The sequence below is a fragment of the Dendropsophus ebraccatus genome, chromosome 13 (genome assembly GCF_027789765.1).
Source record: "Dendropsophus ebraccatus isolate aDenEbr1 chromosome 13, aDenEbr1.pat, whole genome shotgun sequence".
Lineage (NCBI taxonomy): Eukaryota > Metazoa > Chordata > Amphibia > Anura > Hylidae > Dendropsophus > Dendropsophus ebraccatus.
Window position 1 is genome coordinate 78174452 of NC_091466.1, and position 21385 is coordinate 78195836.

The 21385-nt window shown below is 54.8% G+C and overlaps 1 protein-coding gene across 4 annotated transcripts in view; it reads right to left on the reverse strand.

Annotated features, from left to right (window-relative positions):
• FOXN3 (forkhead box N3) overlaps nucleotides 1–21385 on the reverse strand; it is a 113680-nt gene that overhangs the window by 48950 nt on the left and 43345 nt on the right. For 2 of the 4 annotated variants that reach the window (XM_069951219.1, XM_069951216.1), the window contains exon 1: nucleotides 4214–4336. The exons of 1 other annotated variant lie outside the window; for it this stretch is intronic. The gene's annotated coding sequence lies outside the window, so the exon portion shown is untranslated. Of the gene's footprint in view, nucleotides 1–1756; nucleotides 2147–4213; nucleotides 4337–21385 lie in introns of those variants that run through there. One more of the 4 variants, XM_069951218.1, reaches the window with a different exon arrangement.

The window sequence follows — 21385 nt, forward strand, 5'->3', positions numbered from 1 at the left end:
TTAGCCAGTTCTGGAAGAAATAAAGCTGATTGGTTGCTATGGGCAACGTCTGTACTGGTTATACCGCCATATACTGCACTGGCTCTATATACCTATCTATATCATTGTGGCTCTCCAGCAGACTATAACTCCCTTCATGTCCAGACAGACAGATGATGGGCGGCTGTATGACTGCCATACAGGTGGTCAGCCAGCTTCCCCAGTGCCAGAGATGGTGGCGTGTCGTCATTCTAGGGGAATGTTACATCTACAAGAAATAACTGCAACGCTGAACAAGTAACCGCACAAAGGACCAGACAAAGAGGTAATGCAGGACGGGCGAGTCACCACAGCGGGCAGGGGGCGCTGCTCTCACAACCTGACGCCATAAAACTCTCTGAAACTTTTCCCACAACTTCTCCCAGAGTTAAAAAGAGAAATTCCCAGGAGCCTCTACCCAGAAAGTGAGATCAGGGCCGACAGTAAAGTCATTAAGCTGCCTGCCAGCAAGACGCCTCTCGGAGACACCGCGTCCTCCCATTGTTATGGCGGCTGCTCACACCACAGATATCAGCAACAAGCACTACAAGTCACAACAAGCCGCGTACCCCAAGTGTCAGCATGTCCCCACCCTGAACCCCAAGTGTCCCCACCCTGTACCCCAAGTGTCCCCACCCTGTACCCCAAGTGTCACTATCCTGCCCCCCAAGTGTCACCACCCTGCCCCCCAAGTGTCCCCACCCTGTACCCCAAGTGTCACTATCCTGCCCCCCAAGTGTCACCACCCTGCCCCCCAAGTGTGAGCTTGTCACTATCCTGTACCCCAAGTGTGAGCTTGTCACTATCCTGTACCCCGCTTGTCACTATCCTGTACCCCAAGTGTCACTATCCTGTACCCCAAGTGTCACTATCCTGTACCCCAAGTGTCACTATCCTGTACCCCAAGTGTCACTATCCTGTATCCCAAGTGTCACTATCCTGTATCCCAAGTGTCAGCGTGTCACCACCCTGTACCCCAAGTGTCACCACCCTGTACCCCAAGTGTCAGCGTGTCAACACCCTGTACCCCAAGTGTCACTATCCTGTACCCCAAGTGTCAGCGTGTCACCAGCCTGTACCCCAAGTGTCAGCGTGTAAATAGCCTTTACCCCAAGCGTCAGTGTGTCACCATCCTGTACCCCAAGTGTCACCACCCTGTACCCCAAGTGTCAGCGTGTCACCACCCTGTACCCCAAGTGTCAGCGTGTCACCACCCTGTACCCCAAGTGTCAGCGTGTCACCAACCTGTACCCCAAGTGTCACTACCCTGTACCCCAACTGTCAGCGTGTCAACACCCTGTACCCCAACTGTCAGCGTGTCAACACCCTGTACCCCAATTGTCAGCGTGTCAACACCCTGTACCCCAATTGTCAGCGTGTCAACACCCTGTACCCCAAGTGTCCCTATCCTGTACCCCAAGTGTCACCACCCTGTACCCCAAGTGTCCCTATCCTGTACCCCAAGTGTCCCTATCCTGTACCCCAAGTGTCCCTATCCTGTACCCCAAGTGTCAGCGTGTCACCACCCTGTACCCCATGTGTCAGCGTGTCATTGTTCTGTACCCCGGTGTCTGTGATGTTGGCAGCGCTTGCCCCATGACCCTCCGCACACTGTTGGGGTGTACCCGGTGACCCCTATGGGCTGTGGTGGGAGGTGGTGCAGTCCCCAGCCCGGCACCCATTGTCCTATATAGCCTGCGGATGTAAACGATAAGAATAATTCATTGTACAATCGTACGATTCATCACACGCGAGCAGCCAGTTCCCCAGCCTGGAAAGGGTTAAGGCTTAAAGGCACAGCGCCCGTCCGTTGCTTTAAACAGCTGCTGGCTGCGGCCTGACTACTTCTCCTGTGTTTACAGGTTTCCAAACACAAAGGGCGAGTTCAGGGGGGGCAGCTGGGGGGGGGGGAGGCAGCTATTCAGGGGGTTTTATGGAGGATAAAGTGCTGGAGGTTTGTGCAAACACAACACTTCATCAGGAGTCAATGAAGAGGGTTTAGTGGTGGTGGTGGGGGCCCGCCCGAGCCGTCAGGGGCAGCCGGGGGCAAATCCCAGCCCTCAGGGGTAGAGTGGGGCAGCCGGGGGCAAATCCCAGCCCTCAGGGGTAGAGTGGGGCAGCCGGGGGCAAATCCCAGCCCTCAGGGGTAGAGTGGGGCAGCCGGGGGCAAATCCCAGCCCTCAGGGGTAGAGTGGGGCAGCCGGGGGCAAATCGCAACCCTCAAGGGTAGAGTGGGGCAGCCGGGGGCAAATCGCAACCCTCAGGGGTAGAGTGGGGCAGCCGGGGGCAAATCGCAACCCTCAGTGGTAGAGTGGGGCAGCCTGGGGGCAAATCCCAACCCTCAGGGATAGAGTGGGGCAGCCGGGGGCAAATCCCAGCCCTCAGGGATAGAGTGGGGCAGCCGGGGGCAAATCCCAGCCCTCAGGGGTAGAGTGGGGCAGCCGGGGGCAAATCGCAACCCTCAGTGGTAGAGTGGGGAAGCCGGGGGCAAATCCCAGCCCTCAGGGGTAGAGTGGGGCAGCCTGGGTCAAATCCCAGCCCTCAGGGGTAGAGTGGGGCAGCCGGGGGCAAATCGCAACCCTCAGTGGTAGAGTGGGGCAGCCGGGGGCAAATCCCAGGCCTCAGGGGTAGAGTGGGGCAGCCTGGGGCAAATCCCAGCCCTCAGGGGTAGAGTGGGGCAGCCTGGGGCAAATCCCAGCCCTCAGGGGTAGAGTGGGGCAGCCTGGGGCAAATTGCAACCCTCAGGGGTACACTGAAAGCTGATAGAAGAAGCTATGGGCAGGAGAGTGGTGGGTTGATAGTGGCAAGAGGGTGGGGGCAGAGGGGGGGGGGTTGATAGGGGGCAAGAGAGTAGCGGCAGAGCAGGGCCAGGAGAGTGGGGGTCAATAGGGGCATCTACGGCAGTAGAATGGGGGCAGAGCGGGGCATCTACAGGCAGGAGAGTGGGGGCAGAGCGAGGGCAGGAGAGTGGGGGCAGAGCGAGGGCAGGAGAGTGGGGGCAGAGCGAGGGCAGGAGAGTGGGGGCAGAGCGAGGGCAGGAGAGTGGGGGCAGAGCGAGGGCAGGAGAGTGGGGGCAGAGCGAGGGCAGGAGAGTGGGGGCAGAGCGAGGGCAGGAGAGTGGGGGCAGAGCGAGGGCAGGAGAGTGGGGGCAGAGCGAGGGCAGGAGAGTGGGGGCAGAATAGTTGGGGCAGAGCGGGGGCAGGGTAGGAGAGTGGGGGCAGAGCGGGGGCAGGGTAGGAGAGTGGGGGCAGAATAGTTGGGGCAGAGCCAGGGCAGGGTAGGAGAGTGGGGGCAGAATAGTTGGGGCAGAGCGGGGCAAGGTAGGAGAGTGGGGGCAGAGCGGGGGCAGGGTAGGAGAGTGGGGGCAGAATAGTGGGGGCAGAGCGGGGCAGGGTAGGAGAGTGGGGGCAAAATAGTGGGGGCAGAGCGGGGGCAGGGTAGGAGAGTGGGGGCAGAGTGGGGTAAGGGGGGTCTTAGCTGCCATGGCGGACAATCCTGCACTCTGAACTATAATGTTGCGACACTCTGGTATTATGGGCTCGGCACGCGCAGGATCATTGGCGGAGCACTGAGTCAATCCTCTCCTGTTGCTAGGAAACCTCATAAGCGATCTTCCTCCACGTCTATAGGGCGGACACTGGAAGGGAGGGGGTTATTATTCGGGATATACCCTCCCTCCCCAGATCTTCACGCAATAAATAGAAATACTAACAAACTCAAACCTGCAAACTGTCAATCAACCCGACCACAGGATTAGAACTTCTCAGGGGTCGCCTACTCTTCTCAAAGAGGTTATGCAGCAGCTGGGGCAGAGTTTTCAGCATTGCCCCTAAGTCTATGCAGCATATAAAGTGACTGCTCAGCCGCAGGGAGCGACACGCCGGCTGCTAGGCCTATAGAAGAGGTTCTGCAGCAGCTGTTACATCCTACATATAAGTATTTGCCCCTCCCCCATGTTGTGCATGTAAGCTGTCAATCAAGAGCTGAAACTTCACAGTACATAACAGGAAGCCCCGTATCCCTCCTGTGCTCTAAGAGGTTGTGCAGCAGCTGCGCCCTCACAGCCAGAAGCTGTCATCACTGCGGGGGGAGGGGAGGAGGGAGTTTATAGGAAGTTGTCAGAACTTATATAAAGTTATAGGGGGGGGGGGGGGGGGAGTCACATGGTCACAGCCCCCCGGGCCCCGCCGCTTACCTGGCTGCTCCCCCGCACCGGGGGTCCCGGGAGCTGCACGTGGAGGGGCCGGAGCCTCCGGGAGGGAAGAGTCTCCAGCGGAACACACAAAGCTGCCGCACATGTCCGGAGAGGGAAGCGTGGGCCGGGCCGGGAGGGGGCGGGGCCGGGGCGGAGACACCCGGGGAGGGGCGGGGCCGAGGGAGGAGGAGCAGGCGCGGCGGTGGTGGAGTATATAGAGGCGGGACCCCTAATAACAACACCGGGGTGCAGGATACAAGGGCCCCCCTCTAACCCGGCAGACCCCCCCCCCCTATAATAATAACACTGGGGGGGCAGGATACAAGGGGTCCCCCTCTAACCCGGCAGACCCCCCCTATAATAATAACACTGGCGGGGCAGGATACAAGGGGTCCCCCTCTAACCCGGCAGACCCCCCCTATAATAATAACACTGGGGGGGCAGGATACAAGGGGTCCCCCTCTAACCCGGCAGACCCCCCTATAATAATAACACTGGGGGGGGGGCAGGATACAAGGGGTCCCCCTCTAACCCGGCAGACCCCCCTATAATAATAACACTGGGGGGGCAGGATACAAGGGGTCCCCCTCTAACCCGGCAGACCCCCCCCCCCTATAATAACACGGGGGGGCAGGATACAAGGGGTCCCCCTCTAACCCGGCAGACCCCCCCCCTATAATAATAACACGGGGGGGGGGCAGGATACAAGGGGTCCCCCTCTAACCCGGCAGCCCCCCCCCCCTATAATAATAACACGGGGGGGGGGGGGGGGCAGGATACAAGGGGTCCCCCTCTAACCCGGCAGACCCCCCCTATAATAACACTGGGGGGCAGGATACAAGGGCCCCCCTCTAACCCGGCAGACCCCCCCTATAATAACACGGGGGGGGGGCAGGATACAAGGGGCCCCCCTCTAACCCGGCAGACCCCCCCTATAATAACACGGGGGGGCAGGATACAAGGGGTCCCCCTCTAACCCGGCAGACCCCCCCTATAATAACACGGGGGGGGGGGGGCAGGATACAAGGGGTCCCCCTCTAACCCGGCAGACCCCCCCCTATAATAATAACAAGGGGGGCAGGATACAAGGGGTCCCCCTCTAACCCGGCAGACCCCCCTATAATAATAACACTGGGGGGCAGGATACAAGGGGTCCCCCTCTAACCCGGCAGACCCCCCCCTATAATAATAACACTGGGGGGGCAGGATACAAGGGGCCCCCCTCTAACCCGGCAGACCCCCCCCTATAATAATAACACTGGGGGGGCAGGATACAAGGGGTCCCCCTCTAACCCGGCAGACCCCCCCTATAATAATAACAAGGGGGGCAGGATACAAGGGGTCCCCCTCTAACCCGGCAGACCCCCCGTATAATAACACTGGGGGGCAGGATACAAGGGGTCCCCCTCTAACCCCGCAGACCCCCCTATAATAATAACACGGAGGGGCAGGATACAAGGGGTCCCCCTCTAACCCGGCAGACCCCCCTATAATAATAACACCGGGGTGCAGGATACAAGGGGCCCCCCTCTAACCCGGCAGACCCCCCATAACATGAGGGGGCAGGATACAAGGGGCCCCCCTCTAACCCGGCAGACCCCCCCTATAATAATAACACCAGGGGCAGGATACAAGGGCCCCCCTCTAACCCGGCAGCCCCCCCTATAATAATAACACTGGGGGGCAGGATACAAGGGGTCCCCCTCTAACCCGGCAGCCCCCCCTATCATAATAACACTGGGGGGCAGGATACAAGGGGTCCCCCTCTAACCCGGCAAACCCCCCTATAATAATAACACCGGGGTGCAGGATACAAGGGGTCCCCCTCTAACCCGGCAGACCCTCCCCCCCTATAATAATAACACAGGGGGGGGCAGGATACAAGGGGCCCCCCTCTAACCCGGCAGACCCCCCCTATAATAACACGGGGGGGGGGCAGGATACAAGGGGCCCCCCTCTAACCCGGCAGACCCCCCCTATAATAATAACACGGGGGGGCAGGATACAAGGGGTCCCCTCTAACCCGGCAGACCCCCCTATAATAATAACACTGGGGGGGCAGGATACAAGGGGTCCCCCTCTAACCCAGCAGACCCCCCCTATAATAACACCAGAGTGCAGGATACAAGGGGTCCCCCTCTAACCCGGCAGACCCCCCCTATAATAACACTGGGGGGCAGGATACAAGGGGTCCCCCTCTAACCCGGCAGACCCCCCCTATAATAACACTGGGGGGCAGGATACAAGGGGTCCCCCTCTAACCCGGCAGACCCCCCTATAATAACACCGGGGTGCAGGATACAAGGGGCCCCCCTCTAACCCGGCAGACCCCCCATAACATGAGGGGGCAGGATACAAGGGGTCCCTCTCTAACCCGGCAGACCCCCCCTATAATAATAACACCAGGGGCAGGATACAAGGGCCCCCCTCTAACCCGGCAGCCCCCCCTATAATAATAACACTGGGGGGCAGGATACAAGGGGTCCCCCTCTAACCCGGCAAACCCCCCTATAATAATAACACCGGGGTGCAGGATACAAGGGGCCCCCCTCTAACCCGGCAGACCCCCCATAACATGAGGGGGCAGGATACAAGGGGTCCCCCTCTAACCCGGCAGACCCCCCATAACATGAGGGGGCAGGATACAAGGGGTCCCCCTCTAACCCGGCAGACCCCCCTATAATAATAACACTGGGGGGCAGGATACAAGGGGTCCCCCTCTAACCCGGCAAACCCCCCTATAATAATAACACTGGGGGGCAGGATACAAGGGGTCCCCCTCTAACCCGGCAGAGCCCCCCCCTATAATAATAACAAGGGGGTCAGGATACAAGGGGTCCCCCTCTAACCCGGCAGACCCCCCCTATAATAACACGGGGGGGGGGCAGGATACAATGGGTCCCCCTCTAACCCGGCAGACCCCCCCTATAATAATAACACTGGGGGGCAGGATACAAGGGGCCCCCTTCTAACCCAGCAGACCCCCCTATAATAATAACACCGGGGTGCAGGATACAAGGGGTCCCTCTCTAACCCGGCATACCCCCACCCTATAATAATAACACGGGGGGGGGGGCAGGATACAAGGGGCCCCCCTCTAACCCGGCAGACCCCCCATAACATGAGGGGGCAGGATACAAGGGGTCCCCCTCTAACCCGGCAGACCCCTCTATAATAATAACACGGGGGGGGGGGCAGGATACAAGGGGTCCCCCCCTAACCCGGCAAACCCCCATATAATAATAAAACTGGGGGGCAGGATACAAGGGGTCCCCCTCTAACCTGGCAGACCCCCCCTATAATAATAACACTGGGGGGGCAGGATACAAGGGGTCCCCCTCTAACCCAGCAGACCCCCCCCCCCTATAATAATAACATGGGGGGCTGGATACAAGGGGTCCCCCTCTAACCCGGCAGACCCCTCCTATAATAACACCAGAGTGCAGGATACAAGAGGTCCCCCTCTAACCTGCTATGTCCTGACAGACCCCCCCTATAATAATAACACTGGGGGGCAGGATACAAGGGGTCCCCCTCTAACCCGGCAGACCCCCCCATATAATAATAACACGGGGGGGGGGCAGGATACAAGGGGTCCCCCTCTAACCCGGCAGACCCCCCCTATAATAACACCAGGGTGCAGGATACAAGGGGTCCCCCTCTAACCCGGCAGACCCCCCTATAATAACACCAGGGTGCAGGATACAAGGGGTCCCCCTCTAACCTGACAGACCCCCCCTATAATAATAACACTGGGGGGCAGGATACAAGGGGTCCCCCTCTAACCCGGCAGACCCCCCTATAATAACACCAGGGTGCAGGATACAAGGGGTCCCCCTCTAACCCGCTATGTCCTGACAGACACCCCCTCCCCTATAATAACACTGGGGGGCAGGATACAAGGGGGTCCCCATCTATATAGGGGGGCTCACACATCACTGACCCTACAGACCCCCCCCCATTCATATTAAATACTTATTAACCCTCTATGTCCTGGCAGACCCCCTTATAATAACACTGGGGGCAGGATACAAGGGGGTCCCCCTCTTACTCTCTATGTCCGGGCAGACCCCCCCTATAATAATAACACTGGGGGGCAGGATACAAGGGGTCCCCATCTTACTCTCTATGTCCGGGCAAACCCCCCTATAATAACACTGGGAGCGCAGGATACTGGGGGTCCCCATCTTACTCTATGTCCTGGCAGACCCCCCCTATTACACTGGGGTGTAGGATACAAGGGGGTCCCCATCTTACTCTCTATGTCCTAGCAGACCCCCCTATTACACTGGGGGGCAGGATACAAGGGGGTCCCCATCTATGTCCGGGCAGACCCCCCCTTATTACACTGGGGTGTAGGATACAAGGGGGTTCCCATCTATGTCCGGGCAGGACCCCCCCATTACACTGGGGTGCAGGATACAAGGGGGTCCTTATCTTACTCTCTATGTCCGGGCAGACCCCCCTATTACACTGGGGTGCAGGATACAAGGGGGTCCTTATCTTACTCTCTATGTCCGGGCAGACCCCCCTATTACACTGGGGTGCAGGATACAAGGGGGTCCTTATCTTACTCTCTATGTCCGGGCAGACCCCCCTATTACACTGGGGGGCAGGATACAAGGGGGTCCCCATCTTACTCTCTATGTCCGGGCAGACCCCCCTATTACACTGGGGTGTAGGATACAAGGGGGTCCCCATCTATGTCCGGGCAGTAGGAGCGGCCGCGGAGATCACAGATGGATTTGGCTTCAGATGGAATAAGGAGGCGACACCTGACCTCATGGCTGGAGACCCCGACCCATCTGTACGACCCCAAGCCCAGGGCAAGGTCACCGCCTGGTATGAGGGAATCCCTGTATATAATCTGGGTACCACAATGTTCTCCCCTATAGAGTACAGGTGATGGGAGGATCCCCCCTATACAGCGTACAGGTGATGGGGGAATCCCCCCTATACAGAGTACAGGTGATGGGGGGATCCCCCCTATACAGAATATAGGTGATGGGGGGAGTCCTTCCCTATACAGAATACAGGTGACGGGGGGGATCCTCCCCTATACAGAATACAGGTGATGGGGGGGATCCCCCCTATACAGAATACAGGTGATGGGGGGATCCTCCCCTATACAGAGTACAGGTGATGGGGGGATCCTCCCCTATACAGAATACAGGTGATGGGGGGGGGGGATCCTCCCCTATAGAGAGTACAGGTGATGGGGGGATCCTCCCCTATACAGAATACAGGTGATGGGGGGATCCTCCCCTATACAGAATACAGGTGATGGGGGGATCCTCCCCTATACAGAATACAGGTGATGGGGGATCCTCCCCTATACAGAGTACAGGTGATGGGGGGGGATCCCCCCTATAGAGAATACAGGTGATGGGGGGATCCTCCCCTATACAGAGTACAGGTGATGGGGGGAACCTCCCCTATACAGAATACAGGTGATGGGGGAGCCTCCCCTATACAGAATACAGGTGATGGGGGGGTCCTCCCCTATACAGAATACAGGTGACGGGGGAACCTCCCCTATACAGAATACAGGTGATGGGGGGATCCTCCCCAATACAGAATACAGGTGACGGGGGGGATCCTCCCCTATACAGAATACAGGTGATGGGGGGGTCCTCCCCTATACAGAATACAGGTGACGAGGGGATCCTCCCCTAAACAGAATACAGGTGATGGGGGGGTCCCCCCTATACAGAGTACAGATGATGGGGGGATCCTCCCCTATACAGAATACAGGTGATGGGGGGTCCCCCCTATACAGAGTACAGATGATGGGGGCATCCTCCCCTATTCAGAATACAGGTGATGGGGGGTCCCTCCTATACAGAGTACAGGTGATGGGGGGATCCTCCCCTATACAGAATACAGGTGACGGGGGAACTTCTCCTATACAGAGAACAGGTGATGGGGGGAACCTCCCCTATACAGAATACAGGTGACGGGGGGAACCTCCCCTATACAGAATACAGGTGACGGGGGGATCCTCCCCTATACAGAATACAGGTGACGGGGGAACCTCCCCTATACAGAATACAGGTGATGGGGGGATCCTCCCCAATACAGAATACAGGTGACGGGGGGGATCCTCCCCTATAAAGAATACAGGTGACGGGGGGATCCTCCCCTATACAGAGTACAGGTGATGGGGGATCCTCTCCTATACAGAGTACAGGTGATGGGGGGAACCTCCCCTATACAGAGTACAGGTGAGGGGGGATCCTCCCCTATACAGAATACAGGTGATGGGGGGGATCCTCCCCAATACAGAATACAGGTGACGGGGGGGGGATCCTCCCCTATACAGAATACAGGTGATGGGGGGGATCCTCCCCTATACAGAATACAGGTGATGGGGGAACCTATACAGGTGATGGGGGGGATCCCCCCTATACAGAATACAGGTGATGGGGGGAACCTCCCCTATACAGAACACAGGTGATGGGGGGAACCTCCCCTATACAGAATACAGGTGATGGGGGGAGCCTCCCCTATACAGAATACAGGTCATGGTTGGATTATCTCTCGGCTCCTGGTCTTTTCCCGCTGCTCGGCTTCCATTGACAATGACCGAGCAAATCCTCTCCAGACTATCAGGACACTCCACTAGAATCACATTTATCCTCAAGCGCCCGGCAATGGCAAGACAGAGAGGAAGCTGCGGAGAGTCCAGGACGACAGAATGAGAAGCCGTGGAGAGACCAGGAGGACAGAGATGAAGCCGCGGAGAGACCAGGAGGACAGAAGGAGAAGCCAAGGAGAGACCAGGAGGACAGAAGGAGAAGCCAAGGAGAGACCAGGAGGTTGGAGAAAAGAGGCCAAGGAGAGACCAGGAGGACAGAACGAGAAGCCAAGGAGAGACGAGGAGGACAGAGACGAAGCCGTTGAGAGACGAGGAGGACAGAGACAAAGCCGCAGAGAGACCAAGAGGACAGAACGAAAAGCCAAAGAGAGACCAGGAGGACAGAACGAGAAGCCAAGGAGAGACCCAGAGGACAGAACAAATAGCCAAGGAGAGACGAGGAGGACAGAACGAGAAGCCAAGGAGAGACAAGGAGGACAGAACGAAAAGCCAAGGAGAGACCAGTACAACGGAGACAAAGCCAAGGAGAGACGAGAAGGACAAAGCCAAGGAGAGACGAGTAAGACAGAGATGAGAAGCCATGGAGAGACGAGGAGGACAGAGATGAGAAGCCATGGAGAGACGAGGAGGACAGAGATGAAAAGCCATGGAGAGACGAGGAGGACAGAGATGAGAAGCCATGGAGAGACCAGAAGGACAGAGATGAAAAGCCATGGAGAGACAAGGAGGACAGAGATGAGAAGCCATGGAGAGACGAGGAGGACAGAGATGAAAAGCCATGGAGAGACCAGAAGGACAGAGATGAAAAGCCATGGAGAGACGAGGAGGACAGAGATGAGAAGCCATGGAGAGACCAGAAGGACAGAGACAAGAGGAGACCCATCTGAAGACCACACTGTGGCAATTGTTAGGGGGTAGAATTGGACATGTTGGATTTCATGCCCGATCCCGTTTTCTGCAGGGGATAAGCCACGGCCAGAGGATGTTGTTGTTGATATGGCGGATCAGGATAATGCGATGATGGCGGACTCCTACATGAGCAGGATAACATAACCTGGGCATGGGGTGAAACGCGGGTCAGTCCATCACACAGGAAACAGGGTGTCTGTGTTTACATGGTCGTCCATAGACGCTGGTGGTGACTAATACCACAAGGAGAAAATACTGCTTCTCTCCTCCCTGAGAACGTCAGACGGCACCATGGATGGTGTACAGACCCGACCACGTGCCGCCATGACACCCCAAACACAGAATAAGTGATATCGCCATAAGTGTCAGTGACAGCACCACTCATTCCGATGGGCTGCTGTGACCCCCAACCTGTGGCTCTCCTTCTGCAATACTACAACTCCCATCATCCCCTGCATGTGCCCAATGGCTTAACATCATGGAAGCATCCGACCTATAACAGGATTATAGGGGGAAACATTCCTATACAATGCAGTAAGAAGGCGGCATAGAGTCCTGGAGCTGGGATAAGCTCCTGTACAGGGTGGTGTATATGGAAGGGCGGCCGCCAGCTCTTGTACAGGGTGGTGTATATGGAAGGGGGCCGCCAGCTCTTGTACAGGGTGGTGTATATGGAAGGGGGCCGCCAGCTCCTGTACAGGGTGGTGTATATGGAAGGGGGCCGCCAGCTCCTGTACAGGGTGGTGTATATGGAAGGGGGCCTCCAGCTCCTGTATAGGGTGGTGTATATGGAAGGGCGGCCGCCAGCTCCTGTACAGGGTGGTGTATATGGAAGGGTGTCCGCCAGCTCCTGTACAGGGTGGTGTATATGGAAGGGCGGCCGCCAGCTCCTGTACAGGGTGGTGTATATGGAAGGGTGTCCGCCAGCTCCTGTACAGGGTGGTGTATATGGAAGGGCGGCCGCCAGCTCCTGTACAGGGTGGTGTATATGGAAGGGGGCCGCCAGCTCCTGTACAGGGTGGTGTATATGGAAGGGGGCCTCCAGCTCCTGTACAGGGTGGTGTATATGGAAGGGGGCCGCCAGCTCCTGTACAGGGTGGTGTATATGGAAGGGCGTCCGCCAGCTCCTGTACAGGGTGGTGTATATGGAAGGGCGGCCGCCAGCTCCTGTACAGGGTGGTGTATAAGGAAGGGGGCCGCCAGCTCCTGTACAGGGTGGTGTATACGGAAGGGGGCCGCCAGCTCCTGTACAGGGTGGTGTATATGAAAGGGGGCCGCCAGCTCCTGTACAGGGTGGTGTATATGGAAGGGCGGCCGCCAGCTCCTGTACAGGGTGATGTATATGGAAGGGGACCGCCAGCTCCTGTACAGGGTGGTGTATATGGAAGGGGGCCGCCAGCTCCTGTACAGGGTGGTGTATATGGAAGGGGGCCGCCAGCTCCTGTACAGGGTGGTGTATATGGAAGGGGGCCGCCAGCTCCTGTACAGGGTGGTGTATATGGAAGGGCGGCCGCCAGCTCCTGTACAGGGTGGTGTATATGGAAGGGGACCGCCAGCTCCTGTACAGGGTGGTGTATATGGAAGGGCGTCCGCCAGCTCCTTTACAGGGTGGTGTATATGGAAGGGCGTCCGCCAGCTCCTGTACAGGGTGGTGTATATGGAAGGGGACCGCCAGCTCCTGTACAGGGTGGTGTATATGGAAGGGGACCGCCAGCTCCTGTACAGGGTGGTGTATATGGAAGGGGGCCGCCAGCTCCTGTACAGGGTGGTGTATATGGAAGGGGGCCGCCAGCACCTGTACAGGGTGGTGTATATGGAAGGGCGGCCGCCAGCTCCTGTACAGGGTGGTGTATATGGAAGGGCGTCCGCCAGATCCTGTACAGGGTGGTGTATATGGAAGGGGGCCGCCAGCTCCTGTACAGGGTGGTGTATATGGAAGGGGACCGCCAGCTCCTGTACAGGGTGGTGTATATGGAAGGGCGGCCGCCAGCTCCTGTACAGGGTGGTGTATATGGAAGGGCGTCCGCCAGCTCCTTTACAGGGTGGTGTATATGGAAGGGCGTCCGCCAGCTCCTGTACAGGGTGGTGTATATGGAAGGGGACCGCCAGCTCCTGTACAGGGTGGTGTATATGGAAGGGGACCGCCAGCTCCTGTACAGGGTGGTGTATATGGAAGGGCGTCCGCCAGCTCTTGTACAGGGTGGTGTATATGGAAGGGGGCCGCCAGCTCCTGTATAGGGTGGTGTATATGGAAGGGGGCCGCCAGCTCCTGTACAGGGTGGTGTATATGGAAGGGGGCCGCCAGCTCCTGTACAGGGTGGTGTATATGGAAGGGCGGCCGCCAGCTCCTGTACAGGGTGGTGTATATGGAAGGGCGTCCGCCAGCTCCTGTACAGGGTGGTGTATATGGAAGGGCGTCCGCCAGCTCCTGTACAGGGTGGTGTATATGGAAGGGGGCCGCCAGCTCCTGTACAGGGTGGTGTATATGGAAGGGTGTCCGCCAGCTCCTGTACAGGGTGGTGTATATGGAAGGGCGGCCGCCAGCTCCTGTACAGGGTGGTGTATATGGAAGGGGGCCGCCAGCTCCTGTACAGGGTGGTGTATATGGAAGGGGGCCGCCAGCTCCTGTACAGGGTGGTGTATATGGAAGGGTGTCCGCCAGCTCCTGTACAGGGTGGTGTATATGGAAGGGCGGCCGCCAGCTCCTGTACAGGGTGGTGTATATGGAAGGGGGCCGCCAGCTCCTGTACAGGGTGGTGTATATGGAAGGGGGCCTCCAGCTCCTGTACAGGGTGGTGTATATGGAAGGGGGCCGCCAGCTCCTGTACAGGGTGGTGTATATGGAAGGGCGTCCGCCAGCTCCTGTACAGGGTGGTGTATATGGAAGGGGGCCGCCAGCTCCTGTACAGGGTGGTGTATATGGAAGGGCGTCCGCCAGCTCCTGTACAGGGTGGTGTATATGGAAGGGGGCCGCCAGCTCCTGTACAGGGTGGTGTATATGGAAGGGGGCCGCCAGCTCCTGTACAGGGTGGTGTATATGGAAGGGGGCCGCCAGCTCCTGTACAGGGTGGTGTATATGGAAGGGGGCCGCCAGCTCCTGTACAGGGTGGTGTATATGGAAGGGGGCCGCCAGCTCCTGTACAGGGTGGTGTATATGGAAGGGGGCCTCCAGCTCCTGTACAGGGTGGTGTATATGGAAGGGGGCCGCCAGCTCCTGTACAGGGTGGTGTATATGGAAGGGCGGCCGCCAGCTCCTGTACAGGGTGGTGTATATGGAAGGGGGCCGCCAGCTCAGGGTGGTGTATATGGAAGGGGGCCGCCAGCTCAGGGTGGTGTATATGGAAGGGGGCCGCCAGCTCCTGTACAGGGTGGTGTATATGGAAGGGCGGCCGCCAGCTCCTGTACAGGGTGGTGTATATGGAAGGGCGGCCGCCAGCTCCTGTACAGGGTGGTGTATATGGAAGGGGGCCGCCAGCTCCTGTACAGGGTGGTGGAGGATTCTCCCTCACAATCCAATTCTAGAATTTTATAAATAATTATATCCAGCTGAAATTTGTGAGGAACCGACTCCTCCAGATACAGTGCCCCATATTATATATTCAGCCTGTGCGTCCTATATACTATACAGAAAACCAAGCCACAATCAGGATCAGTAATGTATGTGCACAGTGACCTCACCAGCAGAATAGTGAGTGCAGCTCTGGAGTATAATACAGTATAACTCAGGATCTGTAATGTAATGTATGTACACAGTGACCTCACCAGCAGAATAGTGAGTGCAGCTCTGGAGTATAATACAGTATAACTCAGGATCAGTAATGTATGTACACAGTGACCCCACCAGCAGAATAGTTAGTGCAGCTCTGGGGTATAATACAGGATGTAACTCAGGATCAGTAATGTAATGTATGTACACAGTGACCCCACCAGCAGAATAGTGAGTGCAGCTCTGGAGTATAATACAGTATAACTCAGGATCTGTAATGTAATGTATGTACACAGTGACCTCACCAGCAGAATAGTGAGTGCAGCTCTGGAGTATAATACAGTATAACTCAGGATCAGTAATGTATGTACACAGTGACCCCACCAGCAGAATAGTTAGTGCAGCTCTGGAGTATAATACAAGAGGTAACTCAGGATCAGTAATGTATGTACACAGTCACCCCACCAGCAGAATAGTGAGTGCAGCTCTGGAGTATAATAAGATCCTAGCTTGTAAGTCTCTATCCCAGTAATATGCTCCTATCTCTAGTCATGTGCTGGGAAGAGACGGCTTCCACATCTTCAGTTTTGAAGTAAACAATGCCCCTGTCAGATCTCCTCAGCATTGTGAGGTGCAGCAGACAAGTGTGAACAGATCCCAGAAGTCCTGGGACATGGACGAGCTCTGAACCCTTGTGGCCTGTCAGTGTCGCTCTCAGGTGTTGGTGACTGCAGCTGCTTTATGTGCTTAGTGGCCACAACCTGTTTGGTGAGAGCGGATGACATCACGGATGACATCATCAGCTGACGGATCTCTCCACACCCTGATGCTGCCTGTCAGTAGAGTGCGGCCAGCTGCCCGAGGCTGTAGGTCACCTCTCCCGGCATCATTCACATTGTGGAGAATGTGGAGAAGACAACTCCTGATACCGAGAGGGAAGGAGGCCGCTGGGACTTGCAGTTCAACAAACAGCACAACCCCAAACAGTGGGACACTAGAAACTTCAGGAAACAGGAAAAGTTGCCATGAAGCTTCGTCCTGAGGAGATTGTTCCGTCTTCTGTAGTAAAAAGTTTAACTGCATAATAAAAAGTTCTAATAAACTTAGGAGAACAGTGGAGGTGTTATTATATACTGGCAACTCAATACAAGTCTTAAAGGGGTTCTCCAGGATTAGGAAAAACACAGCACCACCCCTGTCCTCAGGTTGTGTGTGGTATTACAAGTCAGCTCCATTCACTTAAATGCTGATCATAAATGTGTGACCCCCCCCCCCCCCCCCCCCCAATAAGCAGAAACAGCAGCAAGGAAAGGTTCTGATTCCCTGCAGCGCCACCACAGGAGAAATGAAGCATTACACCGTGTTCATTTACATCAATGGCTGTCTGTGTAGAGTAGGACAGGACAGGTCCTCCAGAATAGCAGACGCTCTTTGAATCGTCTTCTCCACTCTATGTAGATGGACAGGAGAACCTGGACCTGTCCCATCAGTCCCAACTTTCATCAATGACAACTGATCATCTATGACACATCTATACTGCCAGCGCTGCCTCTAGTGGCCATAAGCAGTACTGCAGCCCTGAACCCGCCAAAATAGGGATCCCTACAGGGAGTCAGAGAGTCCTACAGGATCCCGAGGTCCCTTCCCCACCTGAAGCGGTTAATGCAGAGCCGGTGAGTGACAGGTACAAGGAGAGCCGCCTCGGCTCCGGCACCTGACCTACTTGTGTTCTCGGTAGCGATCAGTACACATTAGTGAACCGGGATGTTTTGGAAGTTGATGAAAGCCTTTAATGTGTGTTCACTGATGGAAGCGCAGGGAGTTCAGCTCACGAGGTGCCGTCTGCTTTTTTTGTAGATTTTTCTGCTTTTTTCCTTCTGATGCAGAATATATTATTGGAGCGGTTTGTGCGCGGCGTCGATGTCAGGAATATGTCGCAGTTTACATTACATGCAGATTATACATTAGGTCTGCTCCAGTGTCTCCAGAGCAGCATTCACACTGCTGATGGTTTCCATTGGAAACAGACTATGGTTATCTCCATCCTAGGTTACTACCATATACGTCCCATGATAGGATACTCTCAGCTGAACACTCATAGGGCATAGCCGATATCTCCTGTACACATAGGACATAGCCGATATCTCCCGTACACATAGGGCATAGCCGATATCTCCTGTACACATAGGGCATAGCTGATATCTCCCGTACACATAGAGCATAGCCGATATCTCCTGTACACATAGGGCATAGCCGATATCTCCCGTACACATAGAGCATAGCCGATATCTCCTGTACACATAGGACATAGCCGATATCTCCCGTACACATAGGGTATAGCCGATATCTCCTGTACACATAGGGAATAACCAATATCTCCCGTACACATAGGGCATAGCCGATATCTTCCGTACACATAGGGCATAGCTGATATCTCCCGTACACATAGGGCATAGCCGATATCTTCTGTACACATAGGGCATAGCCGACATCTCCCATACACATAGGGCACAGCCGATATCTCCTGTACACATAGAGCATAGCCGATATTTCCTGTACACATAGAGCATAGCCGATATCTCCTGTACACATAGGGCATAGCCGATACCTCCCGTACACATAGAGCATAGCCGATATCTCCTGTACATAGAGCATAGCCGATATCTCCCGTACACATAGGGAATAACCAATATCTCCCGTACACATAGGGCATAGCCGATATCTCCTGTACACATAGGGCATAGCTGATATCTCCCGTACACATAGGGCATAGCCGATATCTTCTGTACACATAGGGCATAGCCGACATCTCCCATACACATAGGGCACAGCCGATATCTCCTGTACACATAGAGCATAGCCGATATTTCCTGTACACATAGAGCATAGCCGATATCTCCTGTACACATAGGGAATAACCAATATCTCCCGTACACATAGGGCATAGCCGATATCTCCTGTACACATAGGGCATAGCCGATATCTCCCGTACACATAGAGCATAGCCGATATCTCCTGTACACATAGGACATAGCCGATATCTCCCGTACACATAGGGTATAGCCGATATCTCCTGTACACATAGGGAATAACCAATATCTCCCGTACACATAGAGCATAGCCGATATCTCCTGTACACATAGGACATAGCCGATATCTCCCGTACACATAGGGTATAGCCGATATCTCCTGTACACATAGGGAATAACCAATATCTCCCGTACACATAGGGCATAGCCGATATCTTCCGTACACATAGGGCATAGCTGATATCTCCCGTACACATAGGGCATAGCCGATATCTTCTGTACACATAGGGCATAGCCGACATCTCCCATACACATAGGGCACAGCCGATATCTCCTGTACACATAGAGCATAGCCGATATTTCCTGTACACATAGAGCATAGCCGATATCTCCTGTACACATAGGGCATAGCCGATACCTCCCGTACACATAGAGCATAGCCGATATCTCCTGTACATAGAGCATAGCCGATATCTCCCGTACACATAGGGAATAACCAATATCTCCCGTACACATAGGGCATAGCCGATATCTCCTGTACACATAGGGCATAGCTGATATCTCCCGTACACATAGGGCATAGCCGATATCTTCTGTACACATAGGGCATAGCCGACATCTCCCATACACATAGGGCACAGCCGATATCTCCTGTACACATAGAGCATAGCCGATATTTCCTGTACACATAGAACATAGCCGATATCTCCTGTACACATAGGGAATAACCAATATCTCCCGTACACATAGGGCATAGCCGATATCTCCTGTACACATAGGGCATAGCTGATATCTCCCGTACACATAGGGCATAGCCGATATCTTCTGTACACATAGGGCATAGCCGACATCTCCCATACACATAGGGCATAGCCGATATCTCCCGTACACATAGGGCATAGCCGACATCTCCCGTACACATAGGGCATAGCCGATATCTTCTGTACACATAGGGCATAGCCGATATCTCCTGTACACATAGAGCATAGCCGATATTTCCTGTACACATAGAGCATAGCCGATATTTCCTGTACACATAGAGCATAGCCGATATCTCCTGTACATAGAGCATAGCCGATACCTCTCCCAGTTCCCCCATATACATGCACACACCGCTTCCCTATACAGTACATGCAATCTGACTGGAGAGAAAGCTGCGGCTAGACCCATCGCCCCTCTGTCCCCTCCTCTAGACTCCTTCAGATTCCTCTCTCCTTCACAGCCCTCTAGACCCCTCTGTCCCTTCTCTAGACTCTTCTAGCCCCTCTTCAGACTCCTCTAGCAGACCGTTCTTTCACCTTCAGAGCCCTCCTTTTCCGCTATGCTCCTTTGGGCATCGGGGCAGCCAGGCCCTCCTAGAGAAGTAACTGTGACCGTAATGGCCGTTGTGATGTTGATTGAGGGTGATAAGTGAAGATAATAGGGTCTGTGTTATCGCATCCAGCGCTATTCTCACCCGCTCAGCCCCCGTCACTGCGCTTATCCGCCCCTATGTCCTATCCTATAAATGTTTCACCCCATTTACTAGCGTCATGTGCCACAAAAATCTCTAAAAACCCGCATACCCGTCATTTGGTGGGCGTGTCCCTTTAAAACCTGCCACATTGGGGTTTTTTTATGGGTTTTCTAAATATCAGTCACTTGTAGTGCGGCGGGATGGTGGGGTGTGACCCATGTGACCAGGACAAGGACATCACCCTGTACAGACCTGATGGGAAGGTTTTCAGTCACCGACAGCAAGCGCTCCCAGAATGTTCCATGACACCCTATATAAGCAATCTAAGGGGTCTGCTAAGCGCCTCCACCCAGCGAATGACCCCCACTGATCAGGCGTATTAACCCGTTCAGGTGGCATCGCTTTCTTCTCTGCTGGTGCGGTGAAGCTTGTGAAATCTGCCTCTTGGCGCTCGCTCCTTCTTGTCAGCCACATGCGGTGACTTGGCCTCAGGGCCTTGTGAGCTACAATTAAAATCCCTTTAAGTTGTAATAAGACAAACCTAATCTTTAGCCCTGGTCACTTTAATTCCAGGACGTACTCGGCGGCTCCGGCGGTAACCTCCGCGCTCGCACACCTTATTCATTTAACCTAATTACAATGTGCGGCGCTTCCTGATGCTGCGGCGTGTGTGTGCGCCATCTGGGATCTGCTTCAATTATCACCAAAGGATTCACATGGGAAACGTGCATCGCAACCAACACGGGCGCAATATACTGCATCCAGATCATCAATGAGGGACGGGAAATAGGTGACAATACCTCATTATATCCTACAATTACAGAATGGAGATTAGGGCGAAAGATGGAAAACGATCTTATAGACACCGCACAGTATAACTTCTCTATGCCAGGGGTAATCCTCAGTATATATATACACCGCACAGTATAACTTCTCTATGCCAGGGGTAATCCTCAGTATATATATATATATATATATATATATATACACCGCACCGTATAACTTCTCTATGCCAGGGGTAATCCTCAGTATATATATACACAGTGCACAGTATAACTTCTCTATGCCGGGTGTAATCCTCAGTATATATATATATATACACCGCACAGTATAACTTCTCTATGCCAGGGGTAATCCTCAGTATATATATACACAGTGCACAGTATAACTTCTCTATGCCGGGTGTAATCCTCAGTATATATATATATATACACCGCACAGTATAACTTCTCTATGCCAGGGGTAATCCTCAGTATATATATACACAGTGCACAGTATAACTTCTCTATGCCGGGTGTAATCCTCAGTATATATATATATATATATATATATATATATATATATATATACACCGCACAGTATAACTTCTCTATGCCGGGTGTAATCCTCAGTATATACACTCACCGGCCACTTTATTAATAGGTACATCTGTCCAACTGCACGTTACCACTTAATTTCTAATCAGCCAATCACA